The following is a 19,551-nucleotide window of genomic DNA, read 5'->3' as shown; positions in this document are numbered from 1 at the left end:
AAAAAGTGAACTAATGACTTGACCTATTTTAAACTTATCATATGACAAGTTAGTGTCCTTATCACCTTGCAACATGAACTTTCATCTTTCCAATTCACTTCACACAATAATTTGACATCATGTACGAGCATGAATTTTTTTCCATTCATTTTCGCAAGAACCTATATTCAATAATCCTTATGCATTTCAAAATATAAAAGTGAAAACTCAAACCATGAAAAATTTTCTATTGATTTTCGCAAGAACCTATATTAAATAATCGTTGCATTTCAAAAAAAAAAATGAAGAAATTTTTGAAAAAAGTGAACTAACGACTTGACATATTTTAAACTTATCATATGACAAGTTAGTGTCGTTATCACCTTGCAACATAAATAATTACCCATAAATTATTTATGGGTTACCGTTGTCAGTAAATTATTCCCACACATTAATGTTTAAAATTAGAGTTTAAACGTAAAATAAAATCTGTATTTGCAATTGCTTTCAACTATACTAAAACCATTTAAATTATTATTATTAAATAAATGATGATCCATAAATTATTTGCATGTGATCATTGTCATGCACTTTGAATTATTCCCAACCTATTATTACATAGAAAAGTTTAAATGTAGAATAAAAGTTTATGACAAGTATTTGTCGTGATGATATTTTCTACCATAAATTTTAAGGGTAAGGGATTCCACCTCACGATCATAAATGTATGACAATATATTAGAAGGATCGCCATAAAAGCATTTAAAAAGTTCCCATTATCCAGATCACCATAAAAACATTCAAAGGTCATGCTGGGATCTACTGCCATCTAGCTTAGAGTTCTCTTCGAGATTGGAGCAATTTTGGATCTACGACCTTCTGAGCTTAGGGTTCAGATCAACAGTTGAGATGACAAGAAGGAAATTTCTAATTGTAGTTATGCTCGTATAAATTAATGGGAAATCTGAATGCACAGTAGGTAAGTGGGTTCAGACATCGAGTATGAATGCAAACGAAACCTTATGAAACCTTGGAAGTTAACCCTTAATTAAACCATACTTGTCACATATACGTTAACACCTTGAATAAATCAATAAAAAAAAAATTATTCTACTTACATGTCACCGCTTATCTATTACTCTAAACATTATGATTTGATGTCAAAGCAGAATATTAATATTGACATTATAGTTATGTAAGCCATTTAATTTATTACAACTCAATGGTATGAACCATTGAGCCCAGCCATGGAACATTAATTTCATGTATCACGGAGTTACGTATAGTGTAAATGATTTTTAAGAGATTTGATTGTGACATGTATCAGGTCAAGTACCATACATTAGTTTTCACAGGAAAACATTAAGTATCGGTACTAATTCATATGTTATGGGTGGCTCTCGAAAATTGCAGGCACCCCTCTAGATGCGCATCAATCTGGAATGCCACACGACGATCATCCAAGGATTGCCTCACCTAATGATCATCATACGGCTATCATCACTTGTGAACGAACTAGGGTAACCACCTTGCTGGGTTGCTACTGTTGACACCTAATCCTCAACGGATGGGTGAACTGGAACGCGAACAGTCATCAAGAAGATGAACTGATCCGTCCCATTTATGTATATAAATGATAGTTAGCTAATGAATTATGCAATCAGTTTTTCTCTGCCCATTCTGGAGTTACCCTGGCCTGACATGGTATCAGAGCACAGGTCCCAGTCCTAAGAATAGTCGTAACTCCTTTTCTCTGCGCATGAATACCTGAGCGCTGCCTCTGTCATGCGTTTCATTCTCTGCGCTGAATACCTGAGCGTTTCTACCTCTGTCCTGCGTGTCATTGGGTCTCTGCGCATCGGTTAAAAAAAATCATTGATTGTCCTACGGCCTGCTCTCGCTCTCCTCCCCTTCCGCGTTATTCATCTCCCCTTCTGCGTTATTCAACTCTTCCGCATGCTCTATATTGGCTTCTCCAGCCCCGTCGAAGGTTTCCAGAAGCCAATCCATGTTGGCTGCAACCATTTCCTCGAAGCTCAGGAAGATACATGAGCGTGACCAAGTATTTTATGTGTTTTCAACCAACGTTATCGTGCCCATGTCATCGAGAAACCAGAAATGCATTAAAACGCGTGGTTTCAGGCGGCCTCCATCTCGAAGATTCGATGGTCGTTTAATATTAGATGACCTTAGTTTTCATATCCCCTTCATTCCGATATTTCCATGAGTTAATGGGTTGTCTCGCTTAGGGATGCATGGAAAGGAAGAGTTTGTGCTCTTATTTATTTACATTGTGGTGAATTCTGCAGTAATCTATTAAATTATGTTATTAGTTAACTTGGAACCTGCTATAGACGTCCGTTCAAGTGAACATTACAAGCTCACCAAAGAGAATGATTTGGGATTGAAGTGGCTACCTTCTTTTATTATTCTTTTATGTGCCAAGTATCGGGAATGAATGAGATGCGTCTGAATCACATTGAGGTCGATGCAGCAACTCTTTAGCATTTTTTAACAAACTGTTCAAATATTGACAAACATTTCCAGCATAGACGTTGTTAGATCAAAGAACAAGAAGAGAAATCGTCTTTTCTCGAGTATTTCTTTTCTCAAACGCTATGCCTGATTCAATGGTCCATCTTCACTGGACGTTTTGTCCCAGAAAGTTATAAGGTGAAACCGAGTTTGCATCCTTGTAATTTTTAAGTATTCAGATAATCTTGTAAATATTGAAGTTATGATATGAGTGAATGTATGGATGAACAGCTCAGGTCTAGAGAATCAAAGGGATTTATGGTGATTTTTTAGTCTTTTCAGTGAACTTTGAAATTGTAATACCGTTGCTGCTCCAACTTTGTAGAGCTCGCGGTTAATACCATTGCTGCTCCAACTTTGTAGAGCTCGCGGTGAATGACTGATTATTTTTAAACAACCAAAGTTATTTCCCACAGAAATCTTTTGAGTACAATTTCACTGTACATCAGTAAAAGTTTTTTTATATCAGCAGAAATTTCTTATCAGCAGAAGTTTTTTTAGCAGAAGTATTTTTTTTTACAGAATGCATTCAATCATTTCTATGGTAGGAATAGTTCTCACTGGCAAGGAGAACTATTCTGAATGGTCTCGGATGGTAAAACACACCCTCATCTACAATGAGTTGTGGAAAGGAGTGTGTGTCGGAGAAGAAGACAAAGACCCTGTGCAGCCTACATCAGATAAAGAACTTGTCATTTGGGAAAACAAGAACAGCAAAGCCTATGCATTGATCGCAGCATCTGTAAATGAAGAAGTAAGTCGTCATATTTCATCCTATTCCACTGCCTTTGAAGCTTTACAAAAGCTGAAAGAACTCTATGATTCACATTCTGCACTTGAAGTTGTCCAGCTCATGATTAAACTCTTCACTCTTGAACTAAAAAATAATGATCCCCTTGCTCTTGCATCTGAAATAAAGTCTATAATGCATGATATTAAATCCACTAAGGTTGAGCTGGATATCTCTCTTATTGCCTTTCTCAAGGCACTCTATCCTACCTACTCCAATTATCTTGAGTCTTTACAAGCAAATGGAAATCTTAAAGACATAACCTTTGAGTCTCTTGTGAAAAAGTTTGTTGAAAGAGAGAAAGCCTTTGGAAAGAAAACAGTCCCTGAATCTTCTGAAGAGACTGTTTGCCTTGCTCATAAAGAAAAGCATCTTGCTCAAGATTCTACAAGAGGAAGAGGTGGACGAAGAGGAAGAGGAAGATACTTCAGAGGCAGGGGGGGCAGACATTCTCAAGCAGAAAAGGCAGATCTGCATTGCATTCGCTGCAAACGAAATGGATCACATGATGCTTCTACATGCAAGCTACCATGGGACAAAATTGAGCAGAGAAGAAATCAGCAGAAAGGTAAAACTGATGACACAGACAAAGGTAAAGCACCTGAATCCGCTCACTATATTGAGGCACAATGTAACATTGGAGTAAATGAAGATTTGTTTAATGCTTCACTTGCCTCTTCGAAAAATGACTGGTTGCTTGATTCAGGAGAAACCTGTCATATGACTCATAGGAAAGATTTTTTTTGAAGATTTCACTGACAATGTTGATGGACCAGTATACTTTGCAGATCAGTCAAAAATCAAGCCATCAGGGCTTGGCACAATCAGGCTTAAACTGCCTGGTCTTCCAGACTTTCTTCTGGACCATGTTCTATATCTCCCACAGCTCAAGAGAAACTTGTTGTCCCTAGTCCACATCCGCCAGCAAGGTCACTCCATTCATATGTTTGATGGCAAGCTTGAGGTAAGAAAGGCATCTGACCACTCACTTATCATGAGGGGTATAGAAGAAGAAAGACTTCTTAAACTGCAAGGAACTTCTGCTCATGCACAACATTTCTCATATATTTCTTATCATGAAGAAGGTACACTTCCGTCAAGTTTATTATGGCATGCTAGATTTGGACATTTAAACTATGATAGTCTCCGCTTGTTGAAGAAAAATGGTGTTGCTGGTTTGCCTACAATTCCTAGAAAACATAAGCAATGTGATGCTTGCATTCTAGGAAAGCATAGCAAACAGTCTTTTCATGATTGACATTCAAGAGCACATAGGAAGCTTGAACTCATTCATTCAGATTTATGTGGTCCAATGCCTGTTCCTTCTGCAAATGGAAATAAATATATCATGACATTTATTGATGATTACACCAGAATGTGTTGGGTTTATTTATTGAAGAACAAATTTGATGCTTTTCAAACATTCAAGAATTTTCATAAATGGATTGAAAATGATGCACAATCTCATATTGGGTCTATTCGCACTGATAATGGAAAAGAATATACATCAAATGAATTTGAACACTATCTTCACAAACATGGGATTAAACATCAAACAACTGTGCCTTATAATCCTCAACAGAATGGTGTAGCTGAAAGAATGAACAGAACAATTTTGAATATGGTACGATCCATGCTTTTCTTCAAAAATGTAAAGATAATGTTTTGGGCTGATGCTGTTCTATGTGCTGCATATATAAAGAATAGATGTCCATCTAATGCTATAAGAAACAAAACTCCTTATGAATTGTGGTATGGACATGTTCCTTCGGTAAAACATCTCAGGATCTTTGGTTCCACCTGTTATGCTTTAATACCAAAGGTACATAGAAACAAACTTGGTGCTAGAAGTCGTAAGTGTATCTTCCTGGGGTATTCAAACACATCTAAAGCATACCGTCTCTATGATGAAGTAAATAAAAAGTTTGTTGTATCTAGAGATGTCATTTTTCTTGAATCATCCAAATCTGACAGTGTTGTTGAGCGGCAACTTGATCGCTTGGATAGATTCACAAAAATGAAATCATTTCAAGAGTTTGATAATCAGATTCCACATCTTGAAGGGGGGATTCCTATACTAGATCAACATGTGGAATCTTCTTCTGAAGAACAATCTCCCGTGCATGAAACTCCAACACCGGATGATCCTTTAAGTGATGTAATTGATAGAATTGGGAGACTCAATCTTGATTCAGTCCCAACTCAATCAACAGAGCAGCCCGGACCATCTCAGAAAGGTCCCCCAAAGTGGCTGACAAAGACACTTGAAAGTGTTCATCCTGATGAAATTGGAAAAACAGGAACCAAAAATACAAACCGACAAGATGGAGGTGATGTAGATAACTCTAATTCACCTGTTGATATGGATGTTACTTATGATTGTGAATTGAACTTGTCTACAGATTTTGAACCAACTTCCTTCAAAGAAGCTTCTTCTCATGATGAATGGAAAGAAGCGATGCAGAAGGAGTATGATTCCCTCATAAAGAATGGCACTTGGAAGCTGGTTGATCCTCCATTTGGAACCAAACCAATTGGCTGCAAGTGGGTCTACAAGAACAAATACAAAGCTGATGGCTCACTTGACAAACACAAAGCTAGGCTTGTGGCAAAAGGTTTTGCACAGAAGCAAGGGGTCGATTATGAGGAAACTTTTTCCCCCACAACAAAATGGGCCACCATCTGGACACTCTTTGCACTAGCTGCTCAGAACGGTTGGAAAGTCCATCAAATGGATGTAAAAACTGCATTCTTGAATGGAGATCTAAAAGAGAATGTTTTTATGTCCCAGCCTGAAGGATTTGCTGTGAAAGGACATGAACATAAAGTATGCAAACTTGTGAAGTCCTTGTATGGCCTCAAACAAGCACCACGAGCCTGGTATGAAAAACTAACTGAGCATCTTCTGAAACTCAACTTCAATCATTTTGATCTTGATGATGCAACTTTATTTGTCAAGAAAGTTGGCAAAACAGTTGTATATCTTGTGGTATATGTAGATGATCTTTTAATGACAGGGAACAATGAAAGCTATATTGCATCCATAAAGAAAGAATTAGGAAAAAGTTTTGAAATGACTGATTTGGGCTATGTTCATTACTATCTTGGCATTGAAGTAACCCAACATCCAAAATCCATATTTCTTTCTCAAAAGAAATACATTGGAGATTTGTTAAACAGATTTGGCATGACAGAGTGCAATCCTCTTTCTACTCCAATGGAACAAAACTTGAAGCTCACATCTATTGAAGGAAAGGAATTTGAGGATGCAACAAAGTATAGACAGCTTGTAGGAAGTCTCATCTACCTCACTACTACCAGACCAGACATTTCATTTGCTGTTGGAATCCTCTCCAGGTTATGCAAAAGCCTTGTGAGGGACATTGGTCTGCTGCAAAAAGAGTTCTAAGGTACTTGAAGGGAACTCAAGACCTTGGAATCAAGTATACACAGGTGGACGACTTCAACTTGATTGGATACTCTGGTTCAGACTTCAATGGAGACAAAGAAATTGGGGTATCTACTTCAGGATATCCTATGAGTCTTGGATCAGGAGCTGTCTCCTGGAGATCACGCAAACAATCAGTACCAGCAGATTCCACAACAGAAGCAGAATATGTGGCAGCAGCTGAAGAAACGAAAGAAATTGTGTGGCTCAGGAAAATTCTTGAAGATTTGCAGGTAAAACAAATACAATCAACTCCACTCATGATTGATAACACCTCTGCAATAAAGTTGGCCAAGAACCCAAAGTTCCATGATCGTACTAAGCACATCAATACTAAATATCATCTGATCCGACATCATGTTGAGGCCAAAACAATCCATCTCCGTCATTGTTCCACAAACGAGCAAATTGCAGACATCTTCACCAAAGCGCTTGGAAGAGAAAAGCTTGAAAGATTCAGAACGATGCTTGGACTCACCAACATCCCTTCAGATTAAGGGGGGGAATGTTGACACCTAATCCTCAACGGATGGGTGAACTGGAACGTGAACAGTCATCAAGAAGATGAACTGATCCGTCCCATTTATGTATATAAATGATAGTTAGCTAATGAATTATGCAATCAGTTTTTCTCTGCCCATTCTGGAGTTACCCTGGCCTGACAGCTACAAACAAAATTCATTTTGTTCCTTTCTGTCGGCTCTGATGGCTTTGCAGCCCTCATTTTCCAGTTGCTTCTCCCAGACAAAGAGAGTGTAGAAACCAAGCAAAGTGAATACTCCTCGACACTCAAACCCTATTCTTCACAGAATCACTCAAGAAATCTTTAGTTTCTCACTGGCTAGGTTGTTGTGCCATCCATCCAAGCATTATTCTTCCCACATGGAGAATACTTCCTCACCACCGAATCAAGTAAGGTTTACTTTTTTATTTTATTGTTCGTTCATTTTTCCATTTGTTGTAATTTTTGAGCTAAATGCCTTCTACTGAATTATTCCTAATAGGCATACTATTCCTGCAGGCAGAGATAACCCTTGTTTTCCAGTTGCTTCTCCCAAGGAGAGAGTGCATAAACCAAGCGAAGTAAATGCTCCTCAGCACTCAAACCCTATTTTGCACCAAATCACTCAGGAAATATTTAGTTTCTTGTTGGATGGATTGTTTTTCCATCCATCCGAGCATTGTGCTTCTAGCATGGAGAATACTCCCTCACCATCGGCTCGAGTAAGGTTTACTCTTTTGTTCTATTGTTCATCAGTTTTTCCATTTGTTGTAATTTTTGAGTTAAATGCCTTCTACCGAATTATTCCTAACATGCATACTATTCCTGTGGGTTAAGAGGATTTTTACCAGGGTTTTCGGCTTCATTACATTACCCATAAATGTTGTTCGCTCATCTCCAGGTTGGAATTCTAGTAACTCTTGTTTTTATACTTGCCTATCCTAAGAGGACCATGGGTGGCCGAACTGTTTTTGGGAAAACCTTCCAGGTTTCGGTTCCCTCTCGTATGTACAATAATTTCCTTCCGATTTGTTGGGGTTTGTCATACCATCGGTGCTCACCTATGAGATACCAGAGGGTAGGCTCCAAGCCTTTCCTTGGCCTGCTCACGTTAAGGGTTTGGGCTTCTCAGAATTGATAGTCACGTTTGAATTTGTATATTTTGAATGGTTCTGTGTTGATAGTGCTACACAGGTTGCATATTTGTTATTGGTTAATGTTATACACATAATTATTATATAACTACCATAATTTTGTATATGGCTTTGTTATTAACTTAGAAAAATATATCTCATTCTCTTTACTAATGAAGTTATTCCAATTATTGTAACAAGCCTTCTACCTCCTCTCCATCAACCGCGCTCTTGAGAACCCTAGCGCGCGCGCTGCCTGCCGCCTTCAGATCTCTGGTTCGCACCCCCATCCTTCCTGATGGCCCCTCCAGAGGCTCCACCGGAGGAGGTCGCTCAGCATCTGGCATTCTCAGCCCTTGTTAGTTCCCTGCCGTCTTAACGAGATCGCCCAGGCCTTTCAAAATTTGTAAAAAAAATAGAAGGACTTCAAGAGGTTTCCCTTCCTCCTACTCTGCCTAGAATGGTTGCTCTTGCTTTGGCCGAAAAGGGTCTGATAGGGCAATTCACTGGTCTTTGGCCCTCACCTAACACTGTTCAGAGGTGGGTGGAAAGAAATTGGTCGGACAAAATCCAAGGACAAATTGCTATTAGATTCTGTGGGAAGGGCTACTTTACCTTTCACTTCGAGACAAAGAATGACAAGGATCTGATTTTTCGCAATGGACCTTATTTTATGGACTCCAGAGGTCTGTACTTAAACAAGTGGACGCCAGATTTCGATCCAGAGCTTGAAATTCCTAATGCAGTTCCTGTTTGGGTACGTCTCCCACATCTCCCATTACACTGCTGGGGAGGTGAATCTGTGCGAGCCATTGGAAATGCAGTCGGAAAATATATTGACAGAAGAGAACCAAGAGACAACATGCAAGCATGCGCCCGTATCTGCGTCGAGGTCGACCTGGGAAAAGGACTTCCAGAAGCTATCAAGATAAAAGTCGATGAATGGTCGCACATACAACAGTTGGATTACGAACAAATCCCCTTCAAATGTAAGGTATGTCACGAGTATGGTCATTTTGCCAATCGATGCACTAAGATCACTAATGTGGATAATAATACTCAAGATCAGCAATGGGAAGTGGTAAAAAAAAAAAAATCAGCCCCTAATCCCTCTTTACCCAATGAACCTGTACCCTCCTCTCATAAAACCTCTGCCCAAATCCCATCTCCTCTGCCTTCCTCTCCTCATTAATCTCATTCCCCTGGACTTGGGAAACCCCTTCATTCTCCTCCATCCTCCAACCCTTTCCATGTTCTTTCCCTCCCTGAAGGTGACCCTTCTCCTTCGAACCCTCCTGATCAGCCCTCTTCCCCTCATTATATGACTGCCCTTCCTCCCCTCCTTCTTGAACCACTCCCCCCTAGAATCACCCAAAGCAACTCCAAGGACCAGGGCTCTTCCTTTGATGGTCAAAAGAAGCCGGGAAGAAAGACTACAAAGCAGCATGGGGATGAAAACGCGCAGAAAGACATAGCCCTTGGTCTACAGAATCCAATAGAATCTTACATTCAGGCCACAAAAGATCAAGAAGTAGCAAGCAAAGACAAGGGAGGCAGAGCACCTCCTCGAACCACAGGTCTGAAATGATTAAAATCCTCTCTTGGAACAGCAGGGGACTTGGGCACCCCTCTAAAATCAATGCTCTAACAGACCTTATAGTGCAGGAGAAACCATCCATCATATTACTACAGGAAACAAAGCAAAGAGAATCAGAAATCAACAAAATCATTGGAAAGTATAAACATTACAAAGGAAGCATATGTGAAGCAAGAGGAGCTTCTGGAGGAATTACCACCATCTGGAATCAAAATGACTGGCAAAGTGAAGCTGAGTTAATCGATCAACATTGGATAAAAACAGTCCTGAGAAATAATATCAACAATCAACAGATTGTCATCTTCAATGTATATGTTCCCAATCACTATAGGGATAAAGGAAAATGCTGGGAAGATCTTAGCAATCACATCATGGAAGGAGACAATAGCAACATCATGGTAGGTGGCGAATTCAACTTAATTCTGCATGCTAATGAAAAGCAAGGGGGGAATTTTCTGTCAGATCCTTTCAGGAATCAAATGGAAAACATAATGCACATTGGTGATCTGATAGATATAGCTCCAAAAAATCGCAAGTTCACATGGAGCAATCGAAGGCTGGGCAACCACAATATCATGGAGAGGCTGGATCGATTCTTGGTTAATATCCCACTCCTGTCAACCTTTTCATCTATTAAATCTGCCATTTTGCCCTTTGCTGCTTCAGACCACTATCCAATCACTCTCGCCTTGAATACTCACTGCGCCCTTGGTCCGCTGCCTTTTAAATATAATCATATTTGGAGTGATCAACAAGCTGCCTGAAACATCATCTAGCTCACCTGGGGACAGCATATTGAAGGTTCCCCAGGCTACATATGGGAGAGCAAACTAAAGAATGTGCAAAAAGCGCTTAGACAATGGGCCAAATCGCACTATAAGGAGCCAGAACAGGAAAAACATGAGCTAAAACTTCAAATTGTTGAACTCCAATGCACAATAGAACAAAAGGATTACTGCCACAGCGAAAAAATCCAAGAAGAAGAGTTGTATAATAAATTGAGCAAAATTAAAAGGCAGGAGGAAGAAAAGTGGCGCATCAAATCAAGACAAATATGGCTGGAAAGTGGAGATAAGAAGACATCATTCTTTCATAAACAAGCCACCGCAAGACAAGTCAAAAACACCATAACTGCCATCTCAAACAGCGCAGGTACTCAACATGTGGAACAAACAGATATTAAAGAAGCAGCTACAAAACATTTCAAGGACCTTTTAACCGAAGCACGGGAGGAAGAATCTTATGATGACTTGTTACAGCATTTGCATTCTAAAGTCACAGATGATCTAAACAAAAACTTGACAGCAGAAATAAAAGAGGAAGAAATAGTTGAAGCAATCTGGAACCTCCATCCCAACAAGGCACCTGGTCCGGATGGGTTCCCAATTTGCTTTTACAGGGATTATTGGGAGTTGATAAAGAAGGACCTCATAAAATACATCAAGTGGATCCAAAAAAAAGGCAAAATAGGCGGATATATAAATTCTACCCACTTGGCTCTCATTCCGAAGGAGAACCGGCCATCCAATTTTTCTCGCTTCAGGCCTATATCTTTATGCAATTCATCTTACAAAATCTTCACTAAAATCATAGCCTCTCGGCTCAAACCTCTTCTACCGATGTTGATCTCAGAAAACCAAGGAGGCTTTATGGCTAACAGACAAATTTCAGATTCTATTCTGTTAGTTCAAGAGGCCATACACTCAAGTCATGAAAGGAATGAGAAAGGCTTCATTCTAAAACTAGATCTGGCCAATGCCTTTGACAAGGTAAGGCATTCTTTTTTATTTGCAGTTCTTCAAAGGATGGGCTTCTCACCTCTTCTTATTAATGTCATAAGAGGCTGCATTTCTGGACCTTGGATCGCTCCCCTCATCAACAGAAGACCCGGACCTTCCTTCCAATCCTCAAGAGGACTAAGGCAAGGTTTCCCCTTATCCCCTTATCTCTTCATCCTCATGGCAGAATCATTTAGCTGTGCCCTTGATCAAAACATACAGTCAGGCCTCATTACGGGCATCAAGTTTGAAGATGGCATTAAAAATATAAATCACTCTCAATTTGCCGATGACACCCTTCTGCTGGGGGGGCGACCACCATTATTGCAAGAAGATTCAAGTCCCTGCTTGACAAGTTCATGAGATATTCAGGAGGTAAAATAAATTACCTTAAGAGCTATATTTATGGATGGAATGCTTCATCCCAAATGATACATAATATTGCCAATATTTTTGGTGTCCCCTGCAAGTTAGATTGGGACTATTTCAGTTATTTGGGAATGCTGGTAACCATAGGGAAAGCAAAGACTGGAGCCTGGGACTTAACGCTAGAAAAAATGAAAAGGAAAATTCAGAGATGGGGAACTATGTGGCTCAATCCAGCTGGGCGACAGGTTCTACTAAAATCAGGGCTCTCCTCCCTACCTTTATATCAGTTTTCTCTGGCCCAAGCTCCAGCTTCATTCCACCGAAAAATGGATAGCATCCTCAAATTTTTCCTTTGGCAAGGGGGCAAGAATGAAAAGAAAAAATACAACCTAGTAAACTGGAAACAGGTTATACAAAGCCCTGAGAATGGAGGTCTGGGCATTAGGTCCCCATCTCTTATGAATTTAGCATTCGGTGGGAAATTGATTTGGAGAATAATGGACAATCAACCTGCATGGTGGAAAAAAGCCCTAGAATCAAAATATCTTAATCAGCCAAGATCACAAATTCTCAATGCTGAAATCCCCAACAGACACTGTACAAAGATATGGAAATTTTGTAAAAAAGCTATTGTCTTCATGGCGCAAAATGTTTCTAAAGTGCCAAAAGGAGGTGAAACGGTGAACTTTGGTTTGGAAAAAATCATGGGGAACCCTCCCATAAACAGTCTTCCAGGTATCGACCCTATTCTTCATTATCTTCAAAGTAAAGGAATATCTAATCTGAGTCAAATCTCTCAATGGAATGTTTCATCTAATGCCTGGGTTCAATGGGAATTCCCACCCATACCCCACCATCTCAAAGGTAGCTTTGACTCTCTTTGTAACTGTCTGCACAGTATTGCACCCACCATTAAAGGTGCAAAGGACGAGTTTCGTTGGGACCCTTCAGGAACAAATTATTCCATCAAAGCAGGATACAGCTACTTGAGTAGCAAGGAATACCCCACTGTTGTTTGGGCTCACGGGAAGATTTTAAAAAGAGCTGAAGCAATTCCAAAGATCAAATTTTTCATGTGGACACTTCTCCATGGTAAAATCTTAACTGCATAGAACCTCAGGAAAAGAGGCATTTTCAGACCCTCTAGGTGTCCCAACTGTCAAGCGGCAGAGGAATCAATACAGCACTTATTTATCTCTTGTCCCTTTGCTGCCTCATGCTGGAACAACATCATCCCTTCTGCTCCCCCCATTTGGAATCCCCAACATTCTATTGTCAAAGCCTTAAATAACTGGAGGAGAAGCTATCCTTGGCATTCAACGAATCAAAATCCAGCTAAAAGAGTTTGGAACGTCATTCCTTATGTTCTTCTGTGGTGCATATGGATCGCCCGAAACAGTATGATATTCGAGACAAAGCAACTACAATCAGGCACATACTCCTTAAAGTTTCAAGTCTTGCATCGGAAACTATAGCATCTAAGATAACAAAGAGAATCGATCCCGTCAGCCTATGGACAAAGGAGAGAAACTTTATTTGGAATCTTATAGACAGGTCCAGCACCATTTTAGCAACTAAGATCAGTAAGTTTAGTGGCAAAGCCGACAACCCTGAATGGAAAATCTGCCTCACAAAAGATGATTTCGGTAAATGGCTCCTTACAAAGAAATCTCACTCTTTATTTTTTGACGGAGCTTCCAAATCTAATCCGGGAGCTGCCGGCGCAGGGGGCATCATTCTGGATCCTTTAGGCACACATGTGTCCTCCTTTGAATGGGGTTTGGGAAGGCTAAGCAACAACCGAGTTGAAGCTCTCTCACTCTTTATTTTTTGATGGAGCTTCCAAATCTAATCCGGGAGCTCCCCGCGCAGGGGGCATCATTCTGGATCCTTTAGGCGCACCTGTGTCCTCCTTCGAATGGGGTTTGGGAAGGCTAAGCAACAACCGAGCTGAAACTCTGGGTCTGTACCAAGGTATCTTACAGCTTCAGAACCAAGGGATTAACAAAGCCCTCATCTTCGGCAACTCAGCTATAATAATCAGTTTAATGAATAGCAACAGACAAGCATCCAATCTCTTTCTCCATCAAATCATCAGTCATTGTAAAAATCTGCTGTCTCAGGGCTTGGAGTACCAATTTTTTCATGTCCTTCGATCCAACAACCAGGAAGCGAATAAGAGAGCTAGTCAGGCCAGCTCACGGGAAAAAGGAAGCCTCTTATGCAATCAAGCGAGCCTGCACCAATTCATCCCTTGATCCACATGATTGTTCCAAATCGCCACTCTCCAAGGAACTGCGCCTCTATTATCAAGGAGTCTGACCAAATCTCCATCTGCAACAATCTCTGTCTACGCAGTTTATTCTCATTCTTGAAGATTTAAAAAAAACAAATTGGATCTTATTCAGCAGAACTCGTGATCTTTGACAGCAAACCTGAGGCCTCCATCGACCGACATATCAGATATATCACTATTGATTAGATGTACTGCAAAACCAGTTTTCTGTTATCCCAATTCATAAGAATCTATACTTGTTCTAGGATCTTACAAGTGAACAGTAAAGGCATTCATGTGTATTGCCACGATGAAATACAAACACAAGCAACTACTGTAACTTCATCTCTTGTAAAATCGGAGCTAAGACTCCTCCAACTTTTTTGAATATATCAAGCAACCGATTTTGTAAAAAAAAAAAAAGAAGTTATTCCACATAATATCATTCCTCATGAATGTACAAAATGTTGAATTTAATTACAGGTCCAATATGTTTTTGGTTTATCTTTTCTTCTATAATTTTGTTTGAGATGGGGGTCAATAAGCTGACCTCCACGCATATTTATTCTTTCCATGTTTCATAAATTTTGTGTTGTTTTCATTACGGTTTCTAGATTTCGTCCCTATAGATATTTTCTTAGGTTTTTAATTAATGGATAGGGACAAATTATACATTGTGAACCCAAATGTGGCCACGAAGTGTTGTTATTTCATTCTTGTATTTTTTGGCACCGCCGCAAGTTATTTGAGGTTTGTTGTGAGTTGAAGTTATATATATGGAGAGAGAATGTCTGTTGGTTTAGGTATCTTAACGAGCTTGGTTTGGCGTAATGGACTTAATTAAGTTATGGTCCTTTTAGAGTCCGGGTGTTCATATATGAAAGGTATTGTTATTATATTCCTTTTTTAATTCCCGTGAATGAGGGTTTCACTGTCAGAAATGGTTTTTTGTTTTGGTTTTGTATCAATAATCAGTTTTATGTGGCTATTTTGAATACATTACAGACAAGTATAGTTTTCATCTGCTAGTTTTGTTTTTTCTTTGGTACAACCACTATTTTGTTCGTTGTCTTTTATTTCTTATCTTCATTAGGTTCACAATTCATTTATAAGATTCATATTTATGCTTCGCTCATCCCTAAGGTATACACGATTTTGGTCTTATTATTCAACCCCAAAAACTAATGCGAGGTTGCATTGAACCCAAACAAGTCCCCGGGTTGTTGGTTAGTCCAAGTCGACCTAGGGACTAAACGTGATAATTATTTCACGTTTTTTTATTTATCTGATAATATTTCGACTTAGTAAGATTCATTGATTGTTTTGGTGTTCTATAAAATACCAAAGTGTCTTATTCAACTTAACTTATCTCTTAACATAAAAATGCAAAGGTTCCATAGTTGTTTCTTTAATGAGCATACTTATTTTTTAATGTACATTCTTATCCCTTAAAAGTAGAGCATACTCTTACTTAAATATTTCCTTTAAAATTTAAATAAATTTGCATATTATTATTATAGACCTCGGGATTGCCTTCTGGCTAGGCCAGAGGACTAACCCGGATTTCTAAGGTATAGGCCTATCATCTTTTCTTATTAACATGCGCAATAGGCACACTAGTTGTTTTCAGATTAACAGTTCTTGCACTAAATAGCTAGATTAACATTTCAATTCATACTTTGAATAGAAAATGTCATTCAGTCTTCTTACTCGTTTGAAGACAGACAAAAAACGACCACTGTAGTATTCCTCTGCAACTGTAGTATTCGTCTCCAATGCCAAGCTTAGGAAGCACACCCCACCATTGCAATTTGCAATTATATGCCAGCAGCTACGTCGAACAAAGAAGAACAGAACAACCCAAGCTTCCATAAAATATGAAACTCTGCAAGCATACAAGTGGTCTCAGCATCCACGATGATGGCAATCGTTTTCCAATCCACCCCTGCCCCACGCGTTTTAGCATCCACTTCTACAAACAATAACCAGTAAAGACTAGTAGAAGTAGTCATTAACCTTCATGAAAAAAAAAAAAAAAGGTAAAAAGTTGATGGAAGGAAAATGTAGTAAGAGAGTAACATTTAACTTTAACGTGTTTTTTTAACAACAACATACACTAAATTAAAATCATTATAACAACATACATGGCGTTTTCGTGTATTCATGAACTAAGTTTGTTTATTCGACCTTCATCATACACTTCATGGAAGTCAAATATAGTAAGACAGTAACATTTAACTTTAACGTATTCTTTTAACAACAACATACACTAAATTAAAATCTTTATAACAACATACATGGCGGTTTTCGTGTATTCATGAACTAAGTTTGTTTATTCAACCTTCATCATCCACTTCATGGAAGCCAAATATAGTAAGACAGTAAGATTTAACTTTAAAGATAAAATCAAAAATCAAAAATCTTAAAACTTTTTTTAAGAATTATATTATAAAATAAATAAATATCAATAAAGTAATCATGTAAAAGGGAAAAAATGTACATCAATTAATTTTAAATTTTTATATAAAATTTACCCAATAATTTAATAAAAAATATTAAATTAAAATTAATAATAAGTTTTAGTCTAGGGCTAAACAAGCATCCGCCACCTGCGTCTATGGTTGACAATGTGCTCCTTTTAACTCTTATTGTATCGATAGGCCACATATATGCTACGTGACTTTATTTTATGTTCCTAATATATATTTAATGGATTTGATTAAATTTGCATAGTTGGCATTTTTATGTTTTATTTTCTTTTAGTTCATAATTAATATATAATATAGCTTTTGTATATTTTATATTGTATTTCACTCGTTAATTTATAAAGTATGTTTCATATTTACTTTAATACCATATGTAGGACATTCCCTCCTATTTTATAAAGTATGTTTCATATTTACTTTAATACCATATGTAGGACATTCCCTCCTATTTTATATAGTACTTTGTCTTTCTTTTCATTTTGTATAGTTATATTTTATGGTGGTGGTACAAACATTAAGTACATCACCCAATCTATATATATATATATATTTTGTGAATTAGGTATTTTCTTAGAATTTTCAATAATTAATCTGTTCATCTTTTACTAGGATGCATATGTAGTTATCATATGGATGCATCATATGCATACTGATATTTCTATGTTCCCTATAACTCGAAGTGGGTCATTACAATAATATTTAGAAAATGATAATTTGAGGCTAGAAAACTTATTATGTGTTTGAAAACATGTTTAAGTCAACTGATCTTTGGGCATGGAATAAAAAAAATGTTTCTCTTTGAGACTTTCGTCGCCCTTATTATTTTATATGGATGTGAGATTGCAGGTTGTAGTATATTTAAAGAATCGTGGAGGAAGATTGATCTTATCCAAAAGCAATTTATAGCCTACAACCTTAAGATTAAAGGAAATACTCCCTACCCTATCCTCCTTATTGAAGCTAACATTTTCCCCATTGAAAGCATGGCTATGACTAGTTATCCCATGTATAAGAAGCTATACAACATGGCAACCAAGGGGTATCCTAAAATTGCTTCTAACTCTAGCCGAAACCCCCACCTCCGGCTCAAGCAAGGTTGGCATAAGGATGACCAGTCTTGACTAGACCATTTGGGAGGTAAAGGAAAAGATCATCATGAAGAATAAGGTTAATATTAAAACAATTATTACTTTCAAATATAAGGATAAGTTGTGGGAGGATAAGGGGTTAGAGGGAAAAAGGAAGCTAAGGTGTTATAAGGAGGTGATCAACGCCAATCTCTATCTCACTGTCTTGGCCAGTGCTAAGAAGAAAATGAACATTTCCAAGATAAGGACTAATTCTCATGAGCTTCAAAGTGAAACCTGGCATTGTTCTATTCCCAAAATACTTTGGGACAAGAGGGTTTGTCACCTTTGCGATAATAAGAGGGTTGAAGATAAAAAGCACTTTTCTCTTCGATTGCCCGGCTCTTACTCAAATCCATTCTAATTTTCATAATCTTTACCACACTACTGACCTTCTTGACTTGTTTAATCAACAAAACTAAGGGGATCTAGGAAATCTTATCTCCCTTCTCTTTGATTATAGATATAAAATGTTAAAAAATCTCAATTAATTCTTATTTTTCCCAGATTAGATATACCATAGTAGTATTTTCTATATATATATATGGAAAATTAAATTAAATTATAATTATACTTAAAAAAATATTAAACCAATTAAAAATATATAATAAGATATTTATTTCATAAAATTTCAAAAATAAAATTATAAAAAATAATTAAAAAAAAATGGAAAAAATAAATTAATAATAAAAACTAATTTAAAACCATCTTAATCTCTAATATATGAAGCATGGACCGTGATCAAATTTGTGAAGATGCACAACTTTTTTCAAATTTTACATTGTAAACAATTATTAAATTATTTTATTTTTCTCAGAATTAAAAATTTAAAATAATTTTAAATCATAAAAAAAAAATTATACATAATTTTAAGATATTTGGTTCAAAAACAATTTGACAAAAGATTATTTAAGATTCGATAAAGATTATATTATTAGTTAAAACTAAAAAAATAAAAATGGACATTATAAATAGAAGGTTTAAAAAAAATATTTTTATATTTATTTATATTATTATTATTATTGATGATGATGATGATGATGGTTAACGTCCGCTAAGACCAAATATTGGTCTGTCGGACCTAAAGAAACAAATTACTTATTTTGATTTAAGATTTTATTCCTATGCTCAAAAAGCTTGGAGAGAAGCCTCCCAAGCTTACTATAATTTTGACATTGTAAAAGGCTAGGAAGGTCAGTATTGTAACAAAGATTGTGAAACTGAGATCTATTGTGGTTGTACGCGGGGCACTCTAAGAGGAAGTGGTTTTCATCCTCGATGTTCCTATTGTCACATATATGGCAGATCCTTTCCATCCATGGCATTTTAGGAACTGCCCAACTCCCTGTTTCACTATGGAGCTCATGAGAATTCATTCTAATCTTTGCTATATTAATTTTCTTCTTTGAGCTAGTTAAAATAGGGAGATACTTTTGATCTTCTAGGGTGGGGTTGATAACCTTCTTATAATAACTTAATTTTCTTTTAGCCGCTAAATCTTTCTCACACCACATTCTTTCTTTGAACTTAGA

Source organism: Pinus tabuliformis, chromosome 3_2, assembly GCF_031772625.1.
Source record: "Pinus tabuliformis cultivar Carrire ecotype Pingquan chromosome 3_2, CPIR1, whole genome shotgun sequence".
In the NCBI taxonomy this organism is placed as follows: domain Eukaryota; kingdom Viridiplantae; phylum Streptophyta; class Pinopsida; order Pinales; family Pinaceae; genus Pinus; species Pinus tabuliformis.
This window is presented reverse-complemented; position numbering follows the sequence as displayed.